The sequence below is a fragment of the Mustelus asterias genome, unplaced genomic scaffold (assembly GCF_964213995.1).
Source record: "Mustelus asterias unplaced genomic scaffold, sMusAst1.hap1.1 HAP1_SCAFFOLD_50, whole genome shotgun sequence".
Taxonomy (NCBI): Eukaryota; Metazoa; Chordata; class Chondrichthyes; order Carcharhiniformes; family Triakidae; genus Mustelus; species Mustelus asterias.
In genome coordinates, this window is record NW_027590123.1 from 1395386 (window position 1) to 1411159 (window position 15774).

General features: G+C 44.2%; 1 non-coding gene across 1 annotated transcript; it reads right to left on the bottom strand.

The window, feature by feature from the left end:
• Window positions 1-15132: 15132 nt before the first annotated feature.
• Window positions 15133-15205, bottom strand: trnav-aac (transfer RNA valine (anticodon AAC)). Its single transcript has one exon. It is a non-coding gene; the product is annotated as a tRNA-Val (tRNA).
• Window positions 15206-15774: the final 569 nt, after the last annotated feature.

Below are 15774 nucleotides of genomic sequence, written 5' to 3' on the forward strand. Positions count from 1 at the left end.
TTCGTTTTGACCAAAATATTGTGTTCAAAAGGAGATATTTTGATTTGTTTAAGGTGCAAACGGCGCGATGGCTTTCTGCTGCTGGCTCCGAAAAAGAGTCATAAAGGTACAGAATTTTACAGCACGGATAGAGCCCACTGGGACACCCACATGGTAGGCGCGGACACCCATCATGTCTGCGCCTGCCACGTGAGAGCTGGGCGGGAAGAGTTAGTTCTGATTCTCGCTCCACAGATACTTCCAGAAATACTGACATAACCCAGTATCTTCTGTTTTTATTTCAGATTTTGAAAGTCCGCAGTGTGCTGCATTATATTAGACTTTGGGCTGACAAGTGGCAAGTAACATTCGCGCCACACAAATGCCAGGCAATGTCCATCACCAATAAGAGAAAATCTAACCACCGCCTCTTGACAGTCAATAGTTTTTCCATCACTGAATCCCCCACTGTTAATATCCTTACGGTTACCATTGACCAGATACTCAATTGGACTCGGCACATGAACACAATGGCTACAAGTGCAGGTCAGAGGCCAGGAATACTGCGGCGAATAACTCACCTCCTGACTCCCCAGAGCCTGTCCAGCCATCTACAAGGCACAAGTCAGGAGCGTGATGGAATGTTCCCACCTCGCCTGGATGGGTGCAGCTCCAACAACACTCAAGAAGATTGACATCATCCAGGACAAAGCAGCCCGCTTGATTGGCACCACATCCTCAAGCATTCAATCCCACCACAACCGACGCTCAGTAGCAACGATGTGTATCTAAAAGATACAGAGCAGCAATTTACCAACGATCCTCAGACAGCACCTTCGAAACCCACGACCACTTCCATCCAGAAGGACAAGGGTAGTAGACACATGGGAACACCACCATCTGTAAGTTCTCCTCCAAGTCACTCACCATCCTGACTTGGAATTGTATTGCCATTCCTTAGCATGGCCTTATTCTGTGGTGCACTCATTTTCTGATTTAGTGCGTACCTCACCCTGAGGCCGTGAACTGCAAAGTATTTTCTCATTTCTCATTTCTGTCATCTCTCCCTCAATGTCAACAAAACGGAGATTGTCATTGACTTCAGAAAGCGTAGAGGAGAACATGCCCCTGTCTCCATCAAAGGGAACGAAGTGGAAAGGGTCGAGAGCTTCATGTTTTTAGGTCTCCAGATCACCACCAACCTGTCCTGGCCTCCCATGCCGACACTATAGTGAAGAAAGCCCATCAACGCCTCTACTTTCTCAGAAGACTTAGGAAATTTGGCATGTCAGCTACGACTGTCACCAAGGTTTACAGGTGACTCGAACACACGCTTCCTGGTTTAGGAAGCCGGTGCCTTACGCATTAGGTCACTAGAACTATTGGTGAGCTACTGCTGCAGCTTTAAAAAGCTGTATATCTCCATTCACATAGACAGTGACTAACCCCAGAATCGGAACCAGGTCCCTGGCATTGTGAGCCAGCAGAACTAACCACTGTGCCGCCCTCTACCACGAAGATTTGATCAGATTTTATGAGCTGCAGATTTTGTTTTTTTCTTTGCATTGCAGACTTTGGGATTGGTTCACATGGGGTTTCGTTTGAGAACCTGAGCATAAACTGTGAGGAGTCTATCAGCACAACACACTCGCTCGAAAATAAAGATATGATCAACAGGGTTGGCTATGTAACTTGACATTCATTTTATCTCCATTCACCTCTTCAGTTGGCCGCATGATTATGGGTTCAGAGAGCTGCCTGGATGTTTCTTTTAGTTCATGTGGGTGTCGCTGGCTAGATCAGCATGCACTGCCCATCAGTATTTAGCCTTGAGAAAGTAGTGGTGAGCTGCATTCTTGAAACGTTGCATCCATTTGTGCAGGTACACTTACAGTGCTGTTAGGGAGGGAATTCCACGAATTTGTCCCAATGACAGTGAAGGAATTTCCAAATCAGAATGCTGAGGGACTTGAGGGTGGTGTTGGCTGTGTGGCGTTGGAGGGGGGCGGGGGGGGGGGAAGTGGGGGGGGGGGCGGGGGAGCTGCCAGGTGGAAGCGGTCATGGGTTTGGAAGATGCTGTCTAAAGTGCCTTTGGTGGATTCCTGCATCATGCAGACAAGTAGTGAATATTCTATCGCATTCCTGACTTGTGCCACGTCGATCATAGAACATAGAACATAGAACAGTACAGCACAGAACAGGCCCTTCGGCCCACGATGTTGTGCCGAGCTTTAACTGAAACCAAGATCAAGCTATCCCACTCCCTATCATCCTGGTGTGCTCCATGTGCCCATCCAATAACCGCTTAAATGTTCCTAAAGTGTCTAACTCCACTATCACTGCAGGCAGTCCATTCCACACCCCAACCACTCTCTGCGTAAAGAACCTACCTCTGATATCCTTCCTATATCTCCCACCATGAACCCTATAGTTATGCCGATCGTGGACTGTTTTTTAGGAGTCAGGAGGTGAGTTACTCCCGCAGGATTCCCATCCTCTGCCCTGCTCTTTTAGCCACTGAATAAACTGATAACATGTGTGATGAGTCAAAATAGGTGTGTCTTCTTTCCTGCTCAGTTTGTCGTGAATTTTCAGAACTTTTGTCTTTTCTTGAATGTATTTTGAGGCTCAAGTAAGAGCCAATGTCATATGATTGTAAGATACGATATTCAGGTAATATTCAATAGTGGATTCACTGGCGGGAGGGGTGCGGTTTCGAGTCATGTTGTTGACGCTGGATTGATAACGCAGAGAAGCAGGCTGAAGCTTTGGGAACCAGGGTTCGAAATCCAGCACAGCAGGTTAACTCAATTCAAGGCAAAGTACAATTACTGTAAGTGAGTAGAGAAAAATTTAATGATGCAACATTTCCTCACTAAAACGAATATGTTTTGACCATGGCTCTGCCGATTTCGAAGCCTCGAACCGATATGTAAAACATTGCTGCACGGTGTTTGGCTGTGGGCCAGTGGCGCAATGGATAACGCGTCTGACGACGGATTAAGAGTATTCCACGTTTGACTCCTGGCTGGCTCGCTGTGATAGTTTAACAGTAGTTCGAAAACTCCATGTTCGTGTGGATGAAAAATGTGTTTTCACAAATTTTTGACCCATTCAGAGAAATGTTGAACAAATGCAGTCAGCTTCTCTGAAGAAATTTATCTTAGCTAATTATTTTTCAAAAAAATGTTGACTATTTTAAGAAAAAATTTACCGATAAACTTCAATTAAGTTTTTTTTAAAAATAGCTTCTTTAAATGACGAATTCTCGTTAAAGTATTTGGGAAAAATATGTTAGCAAGTTTAAGCTATCTTTTAAAAAGTTGGAAATTTCTCGAAAAATACGTGGAAACATTACATTTTTCAAAATGGTGAAAACATTTTCTAAAAGGTTGATGAACTCTGCGGAAGAATTTCTTTTAAACATGTTTAATTTTAAGAAGCAAAATACACAGAAATGTTTTTTTTACAGTTGAAAATCAGATGGAGGAATTTCTTTGGAGTAAGTTTAGTTTTGAAAACTTCAAATTAGCCAGAAGTTTCTGGTTTGTGATGCTGGGATTGTTGTCCATTGGAGCGAAGGAGATTGAGGAGCGATTTAATCGAGGTGGACTAGATCAGGCAAGTTTAGAGGGGGAGGGGCAAGTTTTAAGATATTGGGCAAGGCGTGGGCGAAGAAGATTTGGAAGCAACATTTTTTCCACAGCGAGTGCTCAGGACCTGGAACTCATTGCCTCCGAGAGTGTTGGATGCGGTCAATTTAGGTAATAGAAATTCTGAGGTGGACATGGACCTCCTGAGAAGTAAGATGCGTCTCAAGGAACATTGTAAGTCAGGTAGATGGATCTCCTCGGTAACATTGAACCTGAAGATCAACCTGTAGCAGGACACCCCTCCCCAGCCCCGCCCCCACCCACTGTTGAGATGTTTGATAAGAACTCCGCTGATATTAAATACGCGGGCATCAAAATCAAAAAGGGAATTCTGGAACATTGGTTCTTAGTTGTATATATTTTCAATTTCAAAGAATGTGAAAAAGAATATGCAAAATTTTCAATTTCATATAATGTGAAAAAGGATATGCAAAATATTCAGTCTGTTGAATGGGAACTCACGACATTGTTACAAGGACAACATTAACTATTTCCCCTCATTGCCACCATCTCAGAAGCTGTCTTGGCGAAAGGTCCAACATTGCGGTGAATCCTCGTTTCGGTCCCGCTGTGGGGAAAACAACTTCATTGCTTCGCTGGCCCTGCTCTGACGTAATAAACTGGAGGACAAAGGGTCTGTGAGCTGATTGGATGAATTGGAGAATCAGGGACATGATTGGACGTTACCAGTTGACTCTTTTGGGAATTAACCAATCGCTGGAGATACCGGATATACATGTAAATATCTTCACCCAAACAATTACAGATTGAACCCATTCTGTTTAATTCCGCAATGGGCGGCACGGTAGCACAGTGGTTCGCACTGCTGCTTCACAGCTATCGGGACCCGGGTTCGATTCCTGGCTTGGGTCACTGTCTGTGTGGAGTTTGCACATTCTCCTCGTGTCTGCGTGGGTTTCCTCCGGGTGCTCCGGTTTTACCCCACAGTCCAAAGATGTGCGGGTTAGGTTGATTGGCCATGCTAAAAAATTGCCCTCAGTGTCCTTGTTTCAGCTCTTTTGCCTGGTAAGTCTGCAAGGGACATAAATTTCTTCTTGCAAGCGATGTCGACAGTAATTTAATTCCGCTTTCATGCTGATGATAATGTGATCCGTGTCCTGATGTTATGAGTTACAATAGAATGATAATAATATCTTATCTTTCAATATTTCTAAATTTCTGCCGGTGCCACGACTGGAGACTCAATATCAAAGGAGCCGGTTACAGCGATGAATTTTGAATGGGACTCAAAGAACAAAGAACAAAGAAAATTACAGCACAGCAACAGGCCCTTCGGCCTCCAAGCCTGCACCGATCACGCTACCCGACTGAACTAAAACCCCCTACCCTTCCGGGGACCGTATCCCTCTATTCCTATCCTATTCATGTATTTGTCCGGACTCCCCTTAAAACTCACTATCGTATCTGCTTCCATTCCCTCCCCCGGCAGGCACCCACCACCCTCTGTGTAAAACACTTGCCTCGTACATCTCCTTTAAACTTTGCCCCTCGCACGTTAAACCTATGCCCCCGAGTAATTGACTCTTCCACCCTGGGAAAAAACTTCTGACTATCCACTCTGTCCATGCCCCTCATCAGCTTGTAGACTTCTATCAGGTCGCCCCTCAGTCGATCCAGTGAGAACAAACCAAGTTTCTCCAACCTTTCCTCGTAGCTAATGTCCTCCATGCCAGGCAACATCCTGGTAAGTCTTTTCTGTACCCTCTCCAAAGCCTCAACATCCTTCTGGTAGTGTGGCGACCAAAATTGAAAACTATATTCCAAGTGCGGCCTAACTAAGGTTCTATAAAGCTGCAATATGACTCGCCATTTTTTAAACTCAATGGCCCGGTGACCAATAGGTTAACTGCTCAGCAGCTGTTGCATATTACATTCAATTGTATCGCCAGGATCGGGAGAATGCTCCCAGCAAAAAGAACGGAGAAAGCCCCCATCTTCTTGATCTGTATCTCTTATTATGGAGATATTTCCGGTGCAGAGTGTGTGGGCATTCGATTTTCTGCATATATCGAGAGGTCGAAAAGCAAGGGGAATTTCAGCATGTGTCAGCTGTGATTGTCGGACAGCGCGGTGTATTACTGTGGACTGAGAAACGCAGTGACAGAAACCAGAGGGAGCCTGGTATGAAAAGAAAACACTGCCAGAGTGACAGGGTGACCTCTCCATGAAAATGTTAAGGAATGTTTCGAGCCGGTTTGGAACCAAGAACTTTTCACGTATGAAGAAAACGTGATAACCACTACTCTACAGAACCAGGTGACACTACGTTACAACAAATCGGCCTGTCTGCAATGTTAAACTGTGCTGTGTTGCTGCAGGTTCCAATGGTTTGACTGAGAGCCCGTGTCACTTAATTCGGGAAGATAACCGTTACTCTCGATCTGATTGCTCAACTTATCTTAAACTTCAACAATTAAAAGCGCTCGTCTCACAAATATCTAAGGGAACAATGATTTCTGCCCATTCATTAATGCATCATTCTCATCTTCCTTCGAAGAATCTCAACCAATTGTACTCAGTAATAAAAGCAAATTACTGCGGCGGCAAGATTTGGAAACCAAAAGGGAAAATTCTGGCAAATTTCACAATGTCTGACAGCAGCTGTAAGGAGTCAAAATGGCTGAGGTTTCGAGTCCAGATGGCACTTCGGCAAAGCTCATTGTACAATTGTACTCAGTATTTGTTTCAATATTTAGTATCAATGCATTATTGAACACACATGTCTTCATTCTGAATTGAATATCTCAGGAATTGAACATCACTGATTTGCAAATATAACTGACCAACAGAAGGGATCGAGTCACCTGGTAATACAGATCGCAATTTTAAGATTGGACATAGTCAGCTTTTTAAAAGTCAACCACATCTAAATGGGAGAGAGTTAAGAATTATCTGACAGTGACTCTTGAGCAGTTTTTTATTATGGGCGTGAAGTATTCAGGCGCATACATTTCGGCTCTTTACAGGGAAGTCCAGTCGATCCGCACTGAAGCTCGATTCCCTCATCTGTCTGAGTGGTTTTTCCTGTTTCTTAGTGGCGAAAAACGATTTTTAAAAAGAATCTTCCGTGAAATGTGCGCATTTCCTCTAGTTCACTTACAGTATCACTTGTATCTATCTTTTAGAGCACACACTGCTGTCAGATATTTCAGATGGTGATTAACGATATTAGTCTGGACCTATAAACCCATTACATTCTGTTGTAGACTGAACGAGATGCGAATAAGTGCTCGGTGTCAAAATCGAACTTTCCTGTCAGTGCGTCAAAAAATAGCGTTTCTTATTTCACAGAAAGCATTTGAGGGTCCTGTCAGAGCAATAACATGCCTTTAACATCGAGGCTCGGATCATGATGAGCAACAAACTGAAATAAAACAATTTTCCGTAACCCGACATGGGAAAGTTTAATGAATGTTTCTGCCCGATTTCGAACCGGGAACTTTTCGCGTGTTAGGCGAACATGAAAACCACTACACGACAGAAACAGCTGGAAACATGCTGAAACAAATCTGCCTGTCTGCAATTTTCAACTACGCTGTGTTGCTGCAGGTTTCGATGGTTAGACTGAGAGCCCATGGCACTGAATTCAGGAAGATAACCGTTACTTTCAATCTGATCGTACGACTTATCCCGAACATCAAAATTTAAAAGCGTTCGTCTCGCAAATACCTAAGGGAGCAATGATTTCTGCCCATTCGTTAATGCATCATTTTCATCTTTCTTCGAATAATCTCAATCAATTGTACTCAGTAATAAAAGCAAATTTCTGCGGATGAGAAAAGAGAAAATGCTGCAAAATCTCACAATGTCTGGCAGCACCTGGAAGGAGTGAAAAGGGCGGACGTTTCGAATCCAGGTGAAACTTTATCAAAGCTCATTGGACAATTGTACTCAGTATTTGTTTCACTATTTGGTATCAATGCATTATTTAACACATATGACTTCATTATGAATTTAATATCTCTGAAATTGAACATCACTGAATTGCAAACATAACTGACCAACAGAACGAATCGAATCACCGGGTAATACAGATCGCAAATTTGAGATTGACTCTCGTCAGCTTTTCAACAAAGTCAACTACATTTAAATGGAGGGGAATCAAGAATTATCTGTTCGTGACACTTGAGTCTTTTTAATTATGGGCGTGAAACATTCAGGCGCATAAATTCCGGCCCTTTACAGGAAAGTCCAGTAGATCCGCATTGAGGCTCCATTCCCTCATCTGTCTGAGTGGCTTCTCCTGTTTCTTAGTGACGAAAAACTATTTTTAAAAAGATTCTTCTGTGAAATGTGCGTCATTTCCTCTAGTTCACTTACAGTATCACTTGTATCTGTCTTTTTGAGCACACACTACTATCAGATATTTCAGATGGTGATTAACCATATTAGTCTGCACCTATAAACCCATTAAATTCTGTTGTAGGCTGAACGAGATGCGAATATGTGCTCGGTGTAAAAATCGAACTGTCCTGTCAGTGCGTCAAAAACAAATGGAATCTTATTTCACACAAAGCATTTGAGAGTGATGCCAGATCAATGATAACATGCCTTTAACATCGGGGTTCGAAAAACGTTGAACAACCAACTGAAATCAAGCAATTTTCCCTTACCCGATATGAATCCATCATTAAAGAAGAAATAGCAGGCCATCTGGATAAGAATGGTTCGATTAAGCAGACGCAGCATGGATTCATGAGGGGAAAGTCGTGCTTGGCGAGCTTGTTGGATTTTTATGAAGATGTGACTAGTGCGGTTGACGGAGGGGAACCGGTGGATTTCCAAAAGGCGTTTGATAAGGTGCCTCACAAAAGCTTGCTGAAGAAGATTGGGTCACACGGAGTTGGGGGTAGGGTGTTAGCGTGGGTCGGGGATTGGCTATCTGACAGGATGCAGGGAGTCGGTATAAATGGGTGCTTTTCTGGTTGGCGGATGGTAACTAGTGGCGTGCCGCAGGGATCGGTACTGGGGCCTCAACTATTTACCATTTATATAGACGATCTGGAGGAGGGGACTGAGTGTAGGGTAACAAAGTTTGCAGACGACACAATGATAAGTGGAAAAGTGAATCGTGTGGAGGGCGTAGAAGGTCTGCAGAGAGATTTGGACAGCCTGAGTGAGTGGGCGAGGATCTGGCAGATGGACAACAAAGAACAAAGAACAATACAGCACAGGAACAGGCCCTTCGGCCCTCCAAGCCCGCGCCGCTCCCCGGTCCAGGATTGAATCCTGAATCCAGGATCCCCGCCCAATTTTCCAGCCTATCTACATCCTAATATCCTATCCACCGAGCTGTCCCTCACAGCTACGATGCTTTGTTCATCACAACCTATTAACTCACCCCCACCCCCCCATACCAGACCATGTGATCTCCAGGGAGAGGCGAAAACCCAGAGTGAAAACCCCAGGGCCAATATGGGGAAAGAAAATCTGGGAAATTCCTCTCCGACCCCCTGAGGCGATCGAAACGAGTCCAGGAGATCACACTGGCCCTGATCAGAAAATGCTTCCCAACCCTATTCATTTCCACTTCTGCTTTACGAACACCATCTGAATTCCCCGCCCCCGAGACAGGTTCCCAACTATCCGCAGTCTCGCTCTGTACTGGCACAGGCAAGATGATCATAGAATGAAGCCTTGAAACGAGAAACAAAGAACAATTAGCCCGCGCCGCTCCCTGGTCCAAACTAGACCACTCTTTTGTATCCCTCCATTCCCACTCCGTTCATATAGCTGTCTAGATAAGTCTTAAACGTTCCCAGTGTGTCCGCCTCCACCACCTTGCCCAGCAACACATTCCAGGCCCCCACGACCCTCTGTGTAAAATATGTCCTTCTGATATCTGTGTTAAACCTCCCCCCCTTCACCTTGAACCTATGACCCCTCGTGAACGTCACCACCGACCCGGGGAAAAGCTTCCCACCGTTCACCCTATCTATGCCTTTCATAATTTTATACACCTCTATTAAGTCTCCCCTCATCCTCCGTCTTTCCAAGGAGAACAACCCCAGTTTCCCCAATCTCTCCTCATAACCAAGCCCCTCCATACCAGGCAACATCCTGGTAAACCTCCTCTGTACTCTCTCCAAAGCCTCCACGTCCTTCTGGTAGTGTGTAGACCAGAACTGGACGCAGTATTCCAAATGCGGCCGAACCAGCGTTCTTTCCATCTGCAACATCAGACCCCAACTTTTATACTCTATGCCCCGTCCTATAAAGGCAAGCATGCCATATGCCTTCTTCACCACCTTCTCCACCTGTGACGTCACCTTCAAAGATCTGTGGACTTGCACACCCAGGTCCCTCTGCGTCTCTACACCCTTTATGGTTCTTCCATTTATCGTGTAGCTCCTCCCTACATTATTCCCACCAAAATGCATCACTTCGCATTCATCAGGATTGAACTCCATCTGCCATTTCTTTGCCCAAATTCCCAGCCTATCTATATCCTACTGGAGCCTCTGACAATGTTCCTCACTATCTGCAAGTCCTGCCAGTTTTGAGTCGTCCGCAAACTTACTGATCACCCCAGTTACTCCTTCTTCCAGATCATTTATATAAATCACAAACAGCAGAGGTCCCAATACAGAGCCCTGCGGAACACCACTAGTCACAGGCCTCCAGCCGGAAAAAGACCCTTCCACTACCACCCTCTGTCTTCTATGACCAAGCCAGTTCTCCACCCATCTAGCCACCTCCCCCTTTATCCCATGAGATCCAACCTTTTTCACTAGCCTACCATGAGGGACTTTGTCAAACGCTTTACTAAAGTCCATATAGACAACATCCACGGCCCTTCCTTCGTCAACCATTCTGGTCACTTCTTCAAAAAACACCACCAGTGTTGGAGTATAATGTTGACAAATGCAAGGTTATTCACTTTGGAGGAAATAATAGCAAATTGGATTATTATCTAAATGGAAAAAATTACAACATGCTACTGTGCAAAGGGACCTGGGGGTCCTTGTGCATGAGACACAAAAAACCCAGTCTGAAGGTGCAACAGGTGATCGAGATGGTAAATGGGATGTTGGCCTGTATCGCAAGGGGGATAGAATATAAAAGCAGAGATGTATTGCTGCATCTGTGCAGGGCATTGGTGGGGTCGCAGCTGTGTGCAGTATTGGTCCCCTTATTTGTGGAAGGATATATTGGCCTTGGAGGGCTTGCAGGGAAGGTTCACCAGGTTGATACCAGATGAGGGGTGTTGATTATGAGGAGAGATTGAGCAGATTGGGTTTGCACTCGTTGGAATTTAGAAGGCTGAGGGGGGATCTTATAGAGGCCTATAAGATAATGAAGGGGCTGGATAGGGTACAGGTGGAGAGGTTCTTTCCACTTAGAAAGGAAGCGAGAACTGGAGGGCACAGTCTCAAAATAAAGGGGGGTCAGTTTAGGACAGAGTTGAGGAGGAACTTCTTCTCTCAGAGGGTGGTGAATCTCTGGAATTCTCTGCCCACTGAAGTGGTGGAGGCTACCTCGTTGAATATGTTTAAATCACGGATAGATGGATTCCTGATCGGTAAGGGAATTAGGGGTTGAAGGGATCAGGCGGTTAAGTGGAACTGATCCACTTCAGATCAGCCATGATATTATTGAATGGCGGGGCAGGCTCGAGGGGCTAGATGGCCTACTCCTGCTCCTGTTTCTTATGTCCTTATGAGAAAGCTTAATGAACGTTTCTGCCTGGTTTCGATCCGGGGATTTTTGGCGTGTTAGGCGAACGTGATAACCACTGCATGAACGCAACAGCTTAAAGGGCACTGGACCAAATCTGCCTGTCTGCAATGTTCAACTGCGCTGTTTTGCTGCAGGTTCCGATGGTTCGACTGAGAGCCCGTATCACTTAATTGAGGAAGATAACCGTTACTTTCAATCTGATTGCACGACTTATCCAGAAGATCAAAAAATAAAAGAGTTCGTCTCGCAAATATCTAAGGGAGCAATAATTTCTGCCCCTTCATTAATGCATCATTTTCATCTTTCATCGAATAATCTCAATCAATTGTACTCAGTAATAAAAGCAAATTACTGCGGATGAGAAAAGACCAAATGCTCCAAAATCTCCCAATGTCTGACAGCACCTGTAAGGAGTGAAAAGGGCGGACGTTTCGAGTCCAGATGACACTTTATCAAAGCTCATTGTACAATTGTACTCAGTATTTGTTTCACTATTTAGTATCAATGCATTATTTAACACATATGTCTTCATTATTAATTGAATATCTCTGAAATTGAACATCACTGAATTGCAAACATAACTGACCAACAGAACGAATCGAATCACCGGGTAATTCAGATCGCAAATTTGGGATTGATTATCGTCAGCATTTAAATAAAGTCAACGACTTTTAAACGGAGAAGAGTCCAGAATTATCTGCTCGCGACACTTGAGCCTTTTTATTATGGACGTGAAACATTAAGGGGCATAAATTCCGGCCCTTTACAGGGAAGTCCAGAAGATCCGCACTGAGTCTCGATTCCCTCATCGGTCTGAGGGGCGTGAAACATTCAGGCGCATAAACATTTTTAAAAAAGAATCTTCTGTGAAATGTGTGCCATTTCCTCTTGTTCATAAGACCATAAGACCATAAGACATAGGAGCGGAAGTAAGGCCATTCGGCCCATCGAGTCCACTCCACCATTCAATCATGGTTGATTTCAACTCCATTTACCCGCTCTCTCCCCATAGCCCTTAATTCCTCGAGAAATCAAGAATTTATCAATTTCTGTCTTGAAGACGCTCAACGTCTCGGCCTCCACAGCCCTCTGTGGCAATGAATTCCACAGACCCACCACTCTCTGGCTGAAGAAATTTCTCCTCATCTCTGTTCTAAAGTGACTCCCTTTTATTCTAAGGCTGTGCCCCCGCGTCCTAGTCTCCCCTGTTAATGGAAACAACTTCCCTACGTCCATCCTATCTAAGCCGTTCATTATCTTGTAAGTTTCTATCAGATCTCCCCTCAACCTCCTAAACTCCAATGAATATAATCCCACGATCCTCAGACGTTCATCGTATGTCAGGCCTACCATTCCTGGGATCATCCGTGTGAATCTCCGCTGGACCCGCTCCAGTGCCAGTATGTCCTTCCTGAGGTGTGGGGCCCAAAATTGCTCACAGTACTCCAAATGGGGCCTAACCAGTGCTTTATAAAGCCTCAGAAGTACATCCCTGCTTTTGTATTCCAAGCCTCTTGAGATAAATGACAACATTACATTTGCTTTCCTAATTACGGACTCAACCTGCAAGTTTACCTTTAGAGAATCCTGGACTAGGACTCCCAAGTCCCTTTGCACTTTAGCATTATGAATTTTGTCACCGTTTAGAAAATAGTCCATGCCTCTATTCTTTTTTCCAAAGTGTACGACCTCGCACTTGCCCACGTTGAATTTCATCAGCCACTTCTTGGACCACTCTCCTAAACTGTCTAAATCTTTCTGCAGCCTCCCCACCTCCTCAATACTACCTGCCCCTCCACCTATCTTTGTATCATCGGCAAACTTGGCCAGAATGCTCCCAGTCCCGTCATCTAGATCGTTAATATATAAAGAGAACAGCTGTGGCCCCAACACTGAACCCTGCGGGACACCACTTGTCACCGGTTGCCATTCTGAGAAAGAACCTTTTATCCCAACTCTCTGCCTTCTGTCTGACAGCCAATCGTCAATCCATGTTAGTACCTTGCCTCGAATACCATGGGCCCTTATTTTACTCAGCAGTCTCCCGTGAGGCACCTTGTCAAAGGCCTTTTGGAAGTCAAGATAGATAACATCCATTGGCTCTCCTTGGTCTAACCTATTTGTTATCTCTTCAAAGAACTCTAACAGGTTTGTCAGGCACGACCTCCCCTTACTAAATCCATGCTGACTTGTCTTAATCCGACCCTGCACTTCCAAGAATTTAGAAATCTCATCCTTAACGATGGATTCTAGAATTTTGCCAACAACTGAGGTTAGGCTAATTGGCCTATAATTTTCCATCTTTTTTCTTGTTCCCTTCTTGAACAGTGGGGTTACAACAGCGATTTTCCAATCCTCTGGGACTTTCCCTGACTCCAGTGACTTTTGAAAGATCATAACTAACGCCTCCACTATTTCTTCAGCTATCTCCTTTAGAACTCTAGGATGTAGCCCATCTGGGCCCGGAGATTTATCAATTTTCAGACCTTTTAGTTTCTCTAGCACTTTCTCCTTTGTGATGGCAACCATATTCAACTCTGCCCCCTGACTTTCCTGAATTGTTGGGATATTACTCATGTCTTCTACTGTGAAGACTGACGCAAAGTACTTATTAAGTTCCTCAGCTATTTCCTCGTCTCCCATCACTAGATTACCAGCGTCATTTTGGAGCGGCCCAATGTCTACTTTTGCCTCCCGTTTGTTTTTAATGTATTTAAAGAAACTTTTACTATCATTCCTAATGTTACTGGCTAGCCTACCTTCATATTTGATCCTCTCCTTCCTTATTTCTCTCTTTGTTATCCTCTGTTTGTTTTTATAGCCTTCCCAATCTTCTGACTTCCCACTACTCTTTGCCACATTATAGGCTCTCTCTTTTGCCTTGATGCATTCCCTGACTTCCTTTGTCAGCCATGGCTGCCTAATCCCCCCTCTGATAACCTTTCTTTTGTTTGGGATGAACCTCTGCACTGTGTCCTCAATTACTCCCAGAAACTCCTGCCATTGCTGTTCTACTGTCTTTCCCACTAGGCTCTGCTTCCAGTCGATTTTTGTCAGTTCCTCCCTCATGCGCCTGTAATTACCTTTATTTAACTGTAGAACCTTCACATCTGATTCTGCCTTCCTTCTTTCAAATTGCAGACTGAATTCTACCATATTATGATCACTGCTTCCTAAGTGTTCCCTTACTTTAAGATCTTTTATCACGTCTGGCTCATTACATAACACTAAGTCCAGAATAGCCTGTTGCCTCGTGGGCTCCATCACAAGCTGTTCCAAAAAGCCGTCCTGTAAACATTCAATGAATTCCCTTTCTTTGGGTCCACTGGCAACATTATTTACCCAGTCCACCTGCATATTGAAATCCCCCATGATCACTGTGACCTTGCCTTTCTGACATGCCCTTTCTATTTCGTGGTGCATTTTGTGCCCCTGGTCCTGACCACTGTCAGGAGGCCTGTACATAACTCCCATTATGATACTTACAGTATCAGTTGTAACTTTCTTTTTGAGCACACATTACTGTCAGATATTTCAGATGGTGATTAACCATATTAGTCTGCACTATAAATCCATAAAGTTCTGTTGTAGACTGAACGGGATGGGAATAAGTGCTCGGTGTCAAAATCGAACTTTCCTGTCAGTGCGTCAAAAAAGACATTTCTTAATTCACAGAAAGTATTTGAGGGTGAAGTCAGCGCAAGCAAAACATGCCTTTAACATCGAGACTCGGATAACGATGAGCAATGAACGAAAATCAAGCAATTTTCCCTTCCACGACATGGGAAAGCTTGATGGATGTTTCTGCCCGGTTTCGAACCGGGGACCTTTCGCGTGTTAAGCGAACGTGATAACCACTACACTACAGGAACAGCTTGACGTGCATTTTAGCAAATCTGCCTGTCTGCAATGTTCAACTACGCTGCGATGCTGCAGGTTCCGACGGTGAGACTGAGAGCCCATGTCACTTAATTCAGGAAGATAACCGTTATTTTCAATCTGATTGTGCGACTTATCCTGAACATCAAAAGTTAAAAGCGTTCGTCTCGCAAATATCTAAGGGAGCAATGATTTCTGCCCATTCATTAATGCATAATTTTCATCATTCTTCGAATAATCTCAATCAATTGTACTCAGTAATAAAAGCAAATTACTGCGGATAAGAAAAGAGAAAATGCTGCAAAATCTCCCAATGTCTGACAGCAGCTGTAAGGAGTGAAAAGGGCGGACGTTTCGAGTCCAGATGACACTTTATCCAAGCTCATTGTACAATTGTACTCAGTATTTGTTGCACTATTTAGTATCAATGAATTATTTCACACTTATTCATCATTATTCATCATTAATTGAATATCTCTGAAATTGAATATCACTGAATTGCAAACAAAACTGTCCAACAGAACGAAGCGAATCACCGGGTAATACCGATCGCAATGTTGAG